Consider the following 14,545-nt stretch of genomic DNA (forward strand, 5'->3'; position numbering starts at 1 on the left):
GGGAGGAATATTGAATTTTGGACCTTGACCGTTGAATTTGACTTTGACAAGGGTTGACCAAGTTTGACTTAAGGGTATTTTGGGCATTTTGAGCTATAGTTAAGCCTTAGTCTCTATCTGTTGAATAGGTAACCGAGAGAGCTGGTATTAGGAGCAGTGTATTGTTCAACTATTCATCAGACTACGATGTGAGTTTTCCTCACTGTACTTATGGGTATAAGGCACCAAGGCCGACCCATTAGATTAATATCCAGGTTACCGTATGTTGTTATGCTTTTGTGATCTGTTAGATCTGTATGATTTTTTCGGCTTTGTGTTCATGTTTGTTTGTTTCATATGTTGATATGTTGGTTTGGGTTGAGGCGGTCCTGCTTTGTGTTGTAGGCCAAGACACTCGGCGACGACCGGATACGCGGTATGCCCTATAAGGCGATGTAGTCAGGCCGGCAGCCCATAGAGCGGTTCAGATAGGCTGTAGGCCCTGTGAGGCGGTCCATGTGACATCCCCAATTTCACGGCCAAAAGACTGATTTGTTTATGCTTTTTTTTAAAAATCAGAGTATATTTTTAAAGAATAATATTGCAAAATTTGTTCCAAAATATGATAAATATATTATCAAAACATTTTTGAATAAATGTATTTTAATTATATGAAAAATGTTGGGATGTCATCATCAATACAAAACATAAGCATAAACGGAAAATAACATAGGCCTTACAACATCTATTATTCTGCTGGCCTATAATCCATAATTCTCTCATTTGTTCATCACACCAATGCTCTTGTGCCACTACCTGTAATGCAATAAGTTGAGTGGTTTAGACTTGAGTTCCTGGTAAGAACATATGGTTTTCAACCCACAATAATTAAAATCTTTATTTTCATCAAATCATTCAACCCGATTACTCATTCCCATTATCCTCACTTTTTGTCCCTAGAACATCTAATTTAAGGGACCTAGCCTAAGGATTATCTTCAAGAATGACAATATTGCTTAGGGGCTTCCTCAACAATATGTGTCAGTAAGGAAACCATAAGGGGGATGGAGTACACCCGATGAACACGTAGTTCAAAAACACCTACAGGTTGCGAGCCTGCCAACGTTCCACTGGACTGTGTAGAATAGTCTGTGGTCGTCATCTATACTCCGCTAGATGATTGGATCAGCTTTAAAATCAAGGCCTTTCATTATTTATTTCATCATTCATCATCTATATCGTCTTTCATCTACCCATCTTTACCCAACATAATTATAGGTATAAAATACATATACAGTTTAAATCAAATAATACATGTATAAATCGTTCAGCCAACAAAGATATCAAGAAAACAAATAATAAGCACATATAGCGTGTAATTTATATTAAATACTTCATATCTATGTGTAAGATGAAAGTAACTATGCACTCACTTGTTAAAGTGACGACTCGAAATTCGGGCAACATTTTATTTGAAAGTAACTGTCTTTTCCTTTGACGTAACCTAATGTCATTATCACTAAGTCTTAGTCTAATATTTATTGAGACTAATTATTATTCTAGATTCATCATTAACTCAAAGTCTACTTCAAGTTCTATCAAGTAAGGAACAACCAGGTAGTATCATATCGGAGGTAGGGTCAGTTTGGTATACGAAGTATATTGTTTGGAAATCCCACTTTAAACACCTCACTAAATCCAGCCTAGACATCATCCCCTTAAGTAGATCAATAAGTAAAATGACTTGGAATCACTAATTAATCTTGTTTATAGGTTCATAATAACGATAATGAACTTAAAACATAAGTTATACTTAAAGTACGGTAAGCACAACTCAACTTACATGTGGTTTAGCGATAAACCGAACTCTGCGCGGGCAGAACTTCTAAGGTGAAAGCTCTACTTCTCGGGGCTTTTCGACACTTTTGGGGCTTCGCTACTAACACCTAGGAAGTTCTAGATAAAAGCTTAAAGGCTTTTTTTTGGGGAGGGGGGTTGGGAGAGAGTTGGATAGAAAGGTGTGAGGAATTGAGTGATTTGCGACTTCTATTTATAGGTTGTAAAGGAGCCGTATGCTCAGCGTACTCCAACATTATGCTAGGCGTAATGTGTCCATGTGTCAGTTTCAGGTGGCAAGCCGTGTGTCACACCCTCAAACCGAAACGGCGGAATCGTTCAGGGCCGAAGGACGTCATGCTCAGTATCACAACAAATGTAAAATAGTAAAACAAGCAACAACAACCATGACATTAATATTAAAATGTTTACATTGTATTCGATTCACAAAAGGTTGACTCCAAAAGTAAATAACAAACAAAGATATGAAGTTACTATGCTCCATCTTCTAAATCCCTATGTGTGTACCTGTCTACTAGTTTCCTGAGAATACAAGTGATTTTGAAAGTGTATCAACATTTAAGTTGGTGAGTTCATAAGTATTTTTGTTATAAAAGGTATACTCTTTGTTCTTTGGAAAAGCTCACCTATTCCTCTAGAAAATCCTATATTTTCTGATGTAATGAATGATAAGTAAAATGACTATTACAATTCCTTTTACGAGTACTTAATGAATACAAGTTATATACAATCCAGATCAAACAAATAATCGATTGTGTGAATCTGCCCTTAGCCCACAACCAAACAAGGAACAGGAAGTAAGGCGGAAATCACACATCCCATTGTTTGTTAGATCCTCATTGTATATAACCCTGATGTATTCATCAGGTGCTTACGGAGTTAACTGTAATAGTTCTTTGAAATATGATGAAAATATTCCTTAAGAAAATCTTATATTTTCTTTAGTAAAATGGTAACCACAATAGTTCCTTCTACAATCACTTAGTTTATACTGGCTATAAATAACCAAATATCGAACGGACAATTAAATGTATGAATCTGCCCTAAGCCCACAACCAAACAAGGAACATGAAGTAAGGCGGAAATCACACATTCCACCGCCTATCGGATATTATTTATATATAACTTTGATGTATAAACTAAGGAATTATAGAATTAACCACTAAAGGTCCTTTATGTTATACTAGTTTGTTAACAAGTGTTGAACCTTTTGTAAAAAGGTTCTTAGTTCCACTTATTCTATTGTAAAACATTGTTTTCAGTAACCATTGTTATTGTTTTCAGAAAGTTCTATCAAAAATTGTTTACCTTTGAAATGATGATGTTTACCATAGAAAATCTTATATTTTCTATAAAACCGAATTATAGTCTTAATCGTTCCAAGAATGAAAAGCACCAGTATAATTACTATACTCACTTTAATGTTACTATTTTTGTCGATAAGTTATACTGGCTGAAGACTTGTTTGTTCTGAAAATCTAATGTGACGATACTACGCTACTATGATTACTTAATACATACAAGTTGTATATAACCGAGATCGAATAAACAGTTGAATGGGTGAATCTGACCTAAGCCCACAACCAAACAAGGAACAAGAAGTAAGGCGGAAATCACAAATTTCACTGTCTACCGGGCTTCAGTTTTATCTAACCCTATTGTATATATATTGAGTAATCATATAGTTAATATCCCTTGAAATTGTTCATAAAAAAGTATATTACTACGTAAATATGTCGTTGTTATCTACTTGTGAGTTTTGTGACCATACTAATAGATACGAAGTGTAACAGATGCCAATATCATTTATGACGTTTGTCACCTGCAGACCTGCCGGTTCAACTGTAGCTAACAGTAGAGGTGAGAGATTTTTGGTCCCATATAGATCTATACATAAACCCACTCTCTCCCTCAAGGAGCCTCTGGTTTATAGGGTAGACTTCCACTAGTACATATGTAAGTACCCAAAGACGTGTCTCACAAACTAGATTAACGACTTTACAAGTAATAATGCGAAAACCTTTTTTATAAATAGCAGGTAAGTTTATAAAAAGATTCTTTTGTTCCATAAACTATAATTGTTATAGTTTATAAGCTTATTTCCATGTTTTAATAAATTTCATGTCTTAAGTACATTTCAATGGTAAGAAAGACATAATAAACAATTTATATTTTAAAACACAACATTCTTTGTGTTTTACTTGTATCCCCCCCCCTAAAAACATTAAAAAGTTTGGAAAAATATGGGGGTATGAACTCACATTTTGTTGGGTATTCGATTGAAGATTTGGTATAGGACGTTATCTGCACAAGTGAAGTCTTGTTAACAAAACCGGTCCTAAACACAATTTATGTAATATATAGGTATACTATTATTGAATATACTCATAAGAATGCTAGGAAAACGAACTAATTTGTAAGTTTAACTTACAAATAAGGGTGTTAGAAGCAAAGATGGAGGGCTGAAAGCTGTTCACGGCCAGGCTGTGTGTTCACGGCCCAAGAACACTTGGTGTTCTTGAGTTCACGACCATAAAGTGAGGATGATCTTGTGTTTTCGGCTGATGCTCTTGATGAATTGAAGAACACTTGAAGATTCAAGTGTTTTAGGCCCAAGGATATGAAGATTGGAAGGTGATTGTTTGATAAAGATGAAGAATACTTGATGTTCTTGAGGAGAGATGAGGTTTTTGGCCTTTGATACTTGAGAGAGAATGAAAGTGTTTGCGGTTGGAGTGTGTGAAATGAGAAAAAATTAGTCACATTTGTATATATACTTAAGAGTCTTCGGTAGTAAACATATCCCGAGGAGATAAGATCCTTGGGTTCACGACCGAGAAGAGTTAACGGTCATGCGAGGGTTCACGACCGAAGCATGATCACTGCCCGAAGGCGGTTTGAGGCCGAGAGCGAGACCCAAAATGATAAGATGTGAGATTACAGCCATACACCCTTCCCAAGGAGATAGAATCCGAAGGTTTGTGGTCCGAGGAATGGTTCACGGATGCAAACCATTCACGGCTCAAGCAAGGTTTACGGTCCGAAGGAAAGGTAGAATGGTCTTCGGACTTCATGTTTTTACTTCTTAAATTATACAACACTTTTATCAAGTGTTTTTAATGTTTCAAATATTATTATTTTAACTTTATTAAAATAAAAAATCATTAAGTTTGACTTGTAATGGATAAGTTTGACTTTCGCAAGATAGAAATTACGGGTTGTCACACCGTGGGGAAGAAGGTGTGACCTAGATCAAGCCACATGTCAATTTTTGGTTATCCGAAAATTAATTATCTTGTAAAATTCATAACATACGCATATAAACTCCGCTTTTGATGTTCTTTAAAGCAAGCGTAGCTATCGACGTGATCTACAACTTCCGTTTAGACCCCGTCGGCTAATTTTGACATTATTTTTAAAGTTATATTTTAACAGATGTAGACATGTGGCTTGTAATGGATAAGTTTGACTTTCGCAAGATAGAAATTACGGGTTGTCACACCGTGGTGAAGAAGGTGTGACCTAGATCAAGCCACATGTCAATATGAACTCCGCTTTTGATGTTCTTTAAAGCCAGCGTAGCTATCAACGTGATCTAAAACTTCCGTTTAGACTCCGTCGGCTAATTTTGACATTATTTTTAAAGTTATATTTTAACAGATGTAGACAGTTAAAATCCGTTAAAAATTCATAATTTCGTTATATGACGTCCGTTTTCGACTGTCTTTATATCGTTGAGCTCCTATTAACGATATCTTTAATTCCCGTTTAGATTGTGTCGGCTAATAATCGATTGATCTAAAATTCGATTTCCGGGCTGTATACTACTACGCTGAATCTTAAAAAAATCATAACTTCCTCTAACGAAGTCAGATTTAGATGTTCTCTACATGCACGCTCTCGGTTTAATGTCTACTATGACTTTTGTTTAGATTGCTAAGGCTAAAAAGTATTTCGTCAAAAATTTACTTTTTACGATACGCGGAGCCGTACCGGTTTAATCGCGAAACTTCGACGAGTCATAACTTCTTCAATATAAGTCGGATTTTAGTATTTATTGTATCTCCAAAATCGTTGTTATGACTACTTCAACTTTATTCAAAGACATTGGGTCAGTGGGTCTAATTATTATTTTATTTTAGACACATATATTATTTCTATTTTATTATTTCGTTATAAACACATATATTGCATATAAACCACATAATACTCAAATAATTCTTCTTCGTTACATAAAATAGGTTAAAATTGTTGGCCTTAACTATTACATCATAATAATAATGCTTAGCCAGAAACGTAGGCGTTACAATTCTCTCTCCCTTAGGATGATTTCGTCTTAGAATCATGCATCAGTAAACAGATGTGGATAGCGACTTATCATGTTATTCTCTGTCTCCTAGGTGAGGTTGGACCCATTCGAATGTTTCCATCGCACTAGCACTAATTCGACCATCTTACGTCGCAGTTTCTTCGTCTTACGGTCAACAATTGCTTCAGGCTCTTCGATTAACCTCTTATCTGTAACGCCTATGTTTCTGGGCTTGTCATTAATGTTGATATAATAGTCTAGGTTAATCTTTATAACCCGTTTTGAAATAATAGAAGTGTATTATTTGAGTATTATGTGTTTTGTGCTTAACTGTATGACTTAAATAAATTAAGGATAAAAATAAGCGTCAAAATAAAATGTTAGATAATCTCGATAGCTATGAAGGATGTGGTAGTGGTCGTGACTAGGTTTCCGAATATATAAAGAATGTCGAAATCCGAGTTATAGCGAAGAAGTTATGACCTGTCGAAGTTTCGCGACAGATGCGACAACGCTGAATGACGTAAAAAGTGAAATTTACGTTAGAGCGATATTTAGCATTAGCAATCTAAATGAAATTCGTAGAGTTCATTAAACCGAGAGCGTGCATAAAAAGAACGCCCAAATCTGACTTTGTATGAGGAAGTTATGATTTTTCCGAAGTTTCGAGTTAGCAGTATGCAGCCCGAATCCTCGATTTGAGATCGAGTGATTTTTTGCCGAAACAATCTAAACGAGAATCGAAGATCTCATTAATAGTAGCGAAACGATAAAAAGATAGGCGAAAACGGATGTCAGATGAAGAAGTTATGAATTTATAACGGAGTTTTTCTGTCCCGACCTACTAAAAATAATATAAAAGTAATATATTTATAATATATTAAAAATAAAGTCAAAATTATCCAACGGATTCTAAACGAGAGTTGTAGAGCGAATTCTCACCTTCATGTCGATATAAAGAACGTCGAAAACGGAGTTCGTATGCGAAAGTTATGAATTTATGAAGTTCGGGGCGCGAAACCCCAAAACTGTCAGCCACCACGACGTGGTAAAAGTGCCACGACGTGGCAGGAGCTCTGGAGTCTGTCAGACCCACTTGCAATGACGCATGCAGTGACGACCCAGCCACCACGACGTGGCAAAGGCAAATTTTGCCCTATAAATAGATTTGAAGGGTCAGCCGAGTTTGGTTGCTCTAATTCTCTCCTCTCACTCATATTACCTCGATTTACGTGCAAAGAAGTACCCCCCAAAGCCTCGGTATCATCCCGAGACCCGAAGCAAGTCCCGAAGCTCGAAGATCCCGCGAAGAAAAGAGTTTCCGAGCCGAAGCTCTGCCCGTAAGAAGCCCGGTGAGTGAAGTGAACCCAGTTTCACTGAAAAATACTACTCTTAGAGCCGTAGTGCTGTCCGATCATCTTCTGATCAAGTGAGTGTGTAGTTACCTTTTTCTAACGCATAATTATGAAGTATTTTATACAAAATATGTGTTATGTGTATATTTTGTTGTTATATGCGTGAATGTATATTCACTTTCTTCTATCTCATAGATATGATTTATTCTCTATGAAATACGTGTTATATGTATGTGTCTCATCTGTTGTTTGGATTATGTATTGAATGAGAATGTTATACAGGTTTTAAACTATGTATAAAAATATATATTTTTATCTACTAATATGTTGGGTAGAACATGGGTAGATAGTCGATGTGTGATAAACAGATGAGAGACCTCGATGTTGTTGTTGATCTAGTTATTCAGCGGAGTATGGATAACGACCACAAACTCTTTCTAGACAGTCCAGTGGAACGCTAGCAGGTTCATAACCTGTAGGTGTTGTGAACGATGTGTTCACCGGTGTACTCTATCCCCCTCATGGTTGCCTTAGGACTTTTATTGCTAAGGAAACCCCTCGCGGTAAAGTCCATCCCGATGAATTTCCTATATTAGATCCCTTGAGATAGATGTTGTTTTCGGGACGTAAAGTGAGGATCACGGGAATGAGTAATCGGGTTATTGTAGGTTGGTGAAATTAAATATAATTATTTATTGTGGGTTGAAAACCCAATATGCTCACCAGGCTCCCAAGCCTGACCCACTCAGTTTATTTGTATTACAGGTAGTGGCACGAGGGCATAAGATGGATGACTTGTCAAGTTATTTTTGGATTATAGACCTGTTGTTTTACATAACTGTTGTAAGGTATGTAATGTAATATTTATGCTTTTGGTCTGTTTATCGGAACATAACATCCCGAGTTTTGTTATACAATGAAAATACATTTCTTTAAGAAATGCTTTGGTAAATCTTATTTTTATCATATTTCATTTTGGGAACAAATTTCGCAACTCTTTTAATCAAAGGATTACTCTGAAATTGTTTTAAAAACATAAACTAAACCGGTCTTTTATGGCCGTGATGTTGGGGATGTCACATTATCTTTGTCAATACGTAACTCCGAAAGTGGAATTATATCGGGAACTTCTCCCATAAAGTTCCTCAAATAACACACATGGAAAGTGTTATGAATACTATCGAGTTCTTCTAGCAATTCTAACTTGTAAGCTTGGTTCCCAATCCTCTGAAGAACCTTGAATGACCCAATAGATCTTGAACTTAACTTTCCTCTCTTTCCTTATCTTATAAGTCCCTTCCACGGTGAGACTTTGAACAACACCGAATCTCCAACTTCAAATGTCATTGGTCGTCGCTTCATGTTAGCATAACTCTTTTGGCGATCCTGAGCTGCTAACATCATTTCTCTAGTCACTTTTAGCTTTTCAGCAGTCTGATGGACTATTTCGGGACCCATAAACTGCTTTTCTCCGGCATCAAGCCAACATGACGGCACACAACACTTTTGTCCGTACAAGGCTTTATAAGGTGTCATTTTAATGCTTAAATGATAACTATTGTTGTAGGAAAACTCTACCAGGGGTAAATGCTCATCCAAATTACCTTGAAATTCTAGCGTACATGCTATCAACATATCTTCCGGTGTTTGAATTGTCCTTTCGCTATGACCATCAGTCTGCGGATGGTAGGTTGTTATTAAGTGAGAAGTAATTAGGAAAAATAGTTAGATTTGTTATTTTCTCGTATAATAATGTACTTCAACTTATCAATATGCATTAATTTTCACATAAGTTTTCATCTCGGAATCGTGATTATCGTTTACTTATTTTTTTGGAAACAACGAATAAAATTATAAATATAGCAAAAATACCCAAACAATAGCAAGCTACTATGAATGGGTACATAAGTTTTCATCTCTGAATCGTATAATAATGTACTTCAACTTATCAATATGCATTAATTTTCACATAAGTTTTCATATTGGAATCGTGATTATCATTTACTTATTTTTTTGGAAACAACAAATAATATTATAAATATAGCAAAAGTACCCAAACAATAGCAAACTACTATGAATGGGTACATAGAGGAAACTGAAAAAAAAAAAACAAAATTACATAGGTTCAAATGAGATTAAAATAAAAATGAGAGCAACTAAATTCCGCCCGCCCAGCTTCCAATTCAATTTCCCCTGTACTTAAACTATTCGTATGATTTGAGTCCTGATGTTATTCGCGGTTCTAGCCGGGGATACCCGATCTTTTTAATAATCTTGTCATTTCTCACTAGCCATTCTAGAGAGTTAGAGTATAGAATCATGCATAGAATCTTCCTTTTAACCAAATCCCAAATAAGGAGTGATAATTTGAATAAGATATGTCATAGTATTGTATTCATATAAATTAAAATACACGAGTGGTAATATGACATGTAATTCGGATCATAAACTCATAATGAGTGGTAATATGTCTTAACGATGAAAGTTTAGTGGTTGAGATGTAAAATTTCATAATGAATCCAAGGTTCGTACTTCGATACGCCTATAATATCGTTAGTATTCCACAACTCACCTTCTATATAGGTTTTTGGACGGATTAACGTAAACCTTTCATATGGTATGATTTACCATTTTTTTATCTCATAACAAAATGGTAATTTATCTACATAAATAATTTTGACTAGCATTACAAAAGTTACGTATTTAAACCTGAAAAAGTGTGAGCTATGTTCTTTTGTTTCGTTTACATGTTTTTTAATAGCAGTCAATTTATGATTTGTCTTTCTTTATTCATTAAGACTTTGTTGCTTACGCGCGTAAATTGAGAACAAGAAAATCAAATGTTGCCTAATGGTACGCATAACTATCCACTATATAAATTAATATTCTATTCAAGAACTCTAACATGAATTATGCCTTTAACTGGCAAGAAAACATTATCCAAAAAGTTTGAGATAATGAACATGAATTTGATCATATTTTAACAGAAAGTTACATATTCCGCCACTTATTGATCGCATTTAAATAGAATATTTTCACGATATCAATTAATTAATTACTCTCTCTCTCTCTCTCTCTCTCTCTCTATATATATATATATATATATATATATATATATATATATATATATATATATATATATATATATATATATATATATATACTAGTTTATAACCCGTGGGAACCACGGTTATAAAATTAATTAAACTTTTATTTTAAATAAATTGTTAATTTAAGAGATATTTTTTAGTTGTACGAAATTATAATCGTTGATTCAAATAAATATGTAAAATTAGTTTTTAATATATATTAGACATTTTTTATTTGTGGATTAATGAAAACATTAATATAAAATTTAAAATTTAAAATAGAGAATAAATGCATTGACAAATAGCATCACATTAAGGAGGATGTCTAAAAAATTTAAAATTGAGAACTAATATATTGACAAATGGCAACACATTAATTAAGAGGTTTAATATGATGACACATGGCAAAAGAACTACTCTTTTATTAGTATAGGGATATATATATATATATATATATATATATATATATATATATATATATATATATATATATATATATATCTTTACTATATTATTAAGTATATTGGACAATTCTTGAATTTTAAGAGGTATAAAATATAAAACTTGATGTACAAATAAGTGGAACATAGACAAACAAGTAATACTTACCAAAAATCGAATACGGTGAATTAAGGAGGTTATTATGGAATGTTGAAATCACCACTAATTCTTACAAAATTTGGATACAAAGCTGAGTGTTATTACTATAGTCTTGAATGTCTATTAACCAAAACTAATAAGCATGTGAATATCTTAATGTGAAGTAGGAATGTAGCTTAAAATGGAAACCGTATATTGGATGCTAATCTCATATTATTAGCCTTATAAATCTAAATGGAAAACATTATTTTTGCCAAACAAAAAAAAATATGTTGGCAAGATGTTTATCACATGGATAAAACTAATGTTACAAAACAATTTTTTTTTTTGTTATTTTTTGTTTAAAAAAAAAAAAAAGAAATTGATCTGCGATCTTTTTTTTGCTTGAATTAATTAAAGAATCAGAAAAACAATAGCTTCCAAAAAAACTTTGGGAGGGCTAATCTTTTTGTTGATGCCAAAAGTTAAGGTTTGTAATATTTTTTCGTATGTGTTGGGTTGCCCAAGAATTGGTAAATTGAATTTTATTGTGTATTAGCAAATATTGGGAGGACTAATTATCCCAAGAATTGTCAATTACTAAATTAAGAATTAAACCTCCATGTTAAGAAGTCATTTATAAAAGTTGATAAATGTAAATATGTTAAAATCAAGAAGCAATCAAGTTTTCATTGGTCAATATTCTTTGAAATAATATTAGTTAAATTTTCATTGATCAATATTACTTGAAATATTATTGTTGATGGGAAAGAGTATGTTCAACACCTTGTACAATTCGTACACGTTTTTTGACATACACAACAATTCATGCATTATATAGTTGTACAATACAACATTTTAAAGCACCAATTGTTGTGGTATTAGCCACCGGTGACCGTACTTTCGTAAAAGCACCATTGGGCGGGGGTTCCTCTTCTCTTCTTCCTCCTCTCTCTCCCTCTTTTTTAGCCAACACCATCAACCCCATTTTTCACCGGTCAAAGCCAAAAATCTGATTAATAGAAGGAAAGGAGATCAGAAAAATAGGCGGACGACTCTTTGATAAGGATCAACATTAATCTTTTGTCCAAAACATTATCGTTAAATGTATATTAGTATAAGAAATATTATATTTTTTCATTTTCTATTTTATGATTATACATTTTCACTAACATCGTATTTTTTTCCCTTTTCCCACCTCTCACTATTATATCTCTTAGGTTAGAAGGAGTAATGGTGAGGCTAGCATGATGTTACACATAATTTTTGAAGCCATGTAACATTTGCCACAAAAATATGTTCGCCTTGTAAAAGTTGGGCAGTGACAATGATGTCATTTAAATAAGTTTGATTTAAAAACAAAACAAAACAAAACAAACAAACAAACAAACAAATTAGTGCCAACCGGTCAAAAACCACCGTTCCCTTGTCTCTCCTCTCTCTTTTGGCTAGCCGGCTAGCAAGGCTTGCTTGGCAAGGTCCTTGTCAATAGCCAAGGGTAGTGTTTGGCGTTCTTGGCAAGACTTGGCGCTTACCACTTCTTTTTGTCCAATTTAATTGTAATAACCGCATATGTTTCTTTCTAAACTTTGTTCTTTTTCATTCAAACTTCCGGTTCATATTCATTAAGCCGATTTAAAATTACCATGTTGTAACTCTCTCATTCGTCTCTTTGTTCATATGACACTTTCCAAAACATTATGTATTCTTTAAATTGTATGTCATCTTTTTGAAATAAAACAAATTTCCAAAAAAAGACTATGTTCAAATAAAATTATTTGTCACTGCCAGAACGAACCAATCTGTCATCCCTTATTTGGGGTAACCGAGAACCAGATCAAATACCACTAATCGGTTCCAGTTCGATTTTTAGCTTAAAAGGTTCATCCCTAACTTATATATATGTGCCATCATTGCATTGCCCGAGTACTACCATATTGTGTAAAAAAATATTCACTAAACACTTGCCCAAACTTTAAACAGTGAAACGAATATTCGTCCAAATAAAAATAAGAGTCGTCTAAAAATTATTTGCTTAAAACAAAATAAAATCTTTTTATCCTTGTAAATTAACGGATCTGAATCAGATTATATTATTTCATGGACAATATTATCCACAAAAAATGAGAATATCGATGAGATTAATGATTATTTGATAAACCGATTCCATGAAGAACACAAAATTTACTATAGTTTTGATGAAGTCATAGACGATATAACTAACTTCTATCATGTGTAATTCTTGAACACATTCACTGTTAGTGGTTTACCCCTGGTTACCTATGTTTAAAATTTCGATGTCGACAATAATATTATGGCATCTTGACCCATGAAATGGATTGTGCAATAGCAATTGGTTGATATGTAAAACTTTTCTGTTTAATGTCATTAATGCTGAAATAGTTGTTTTTCAACATGATGGAAAGAGAGTATTTTTGCCATGGATTTATCTATGTCCGTTTGAAGATGACATGTTCTGATTCAAGCTAAAGAGAATAATGTCCAATTCGATTATGTTTCACGATGAAAATCAATAAAGCTCAGGACAAACAATACTAAATGTAGGTATATATCTTCGAGAATCTATTTCTCGCATGACCAACTTTATGTGACATTGTCCAAAGGGATATCTGTGACAACCCAAAATTTTCATTTATACAAACTCTAAAGTCATTCACTTCAATTAAAAGTCAATTACATTTCTAATAATTGTTAGCCAATTTAAAGTCCGTTTGAGTGTTTTTAGTATTTATTCTTCAAACGAACGGATGAAAGGAAGTACCGTCTCGAATCTTAGAGTTGCAAAACTGCACATACCACCTTAATGGAGTTCACGGCCAAACTTTTAGAGTTTGGGCCGTAAACTCCCTACTATATATATATATATATATATATATATATATATATATATATATATATATATATATATATATATATATATATATATATATATATATATATATATATATATATATGTTATTTAATATAGTAATGGACATAATACACAGCCCGTGATTACATTTATGGTCTATTTGGTAAATAAAGCCCAAAGCTCCTTTCATCTTATTTTAATATTTGAAACTTAGTGCCCTTTTTTTAGTAATTAACGGTGGGGATTTGGCTGTAATTAAGGTGATGTTGTTGCTACGATATACCACCATTTCATTCTCTAATTACTAACTTTTGTAACATGTTAAATTTTTGCAATTTATAATTAATAATTTTATTATGATTGGTAATATGATTTTTATAATCATGAGGTAAATTAGTCAGGAGCATATAAAGAACCATTGATTTTTTTCAAACAAAAAGAAAATGTGATAAAACTACAATTACAAAATGTTAATAATATTATTATTAAAGATGTTTATAAAAAT

The sequence above is a fragment of the Lactuca sativa genome, chromosome 2, assembly GCF_002870075.4.
Source record: "Lactuca sativa cultivar Salinas chromosome 2, Lsat_Salinas_v11, whole genome shotgun sequence".
Taxonomy (NCBI): Eukaryota; Viridiplantae; Streptophyta; class Magnoliopsida; order Asterales; family Asteraceae; genus Lactuca; species Lactuca sativa.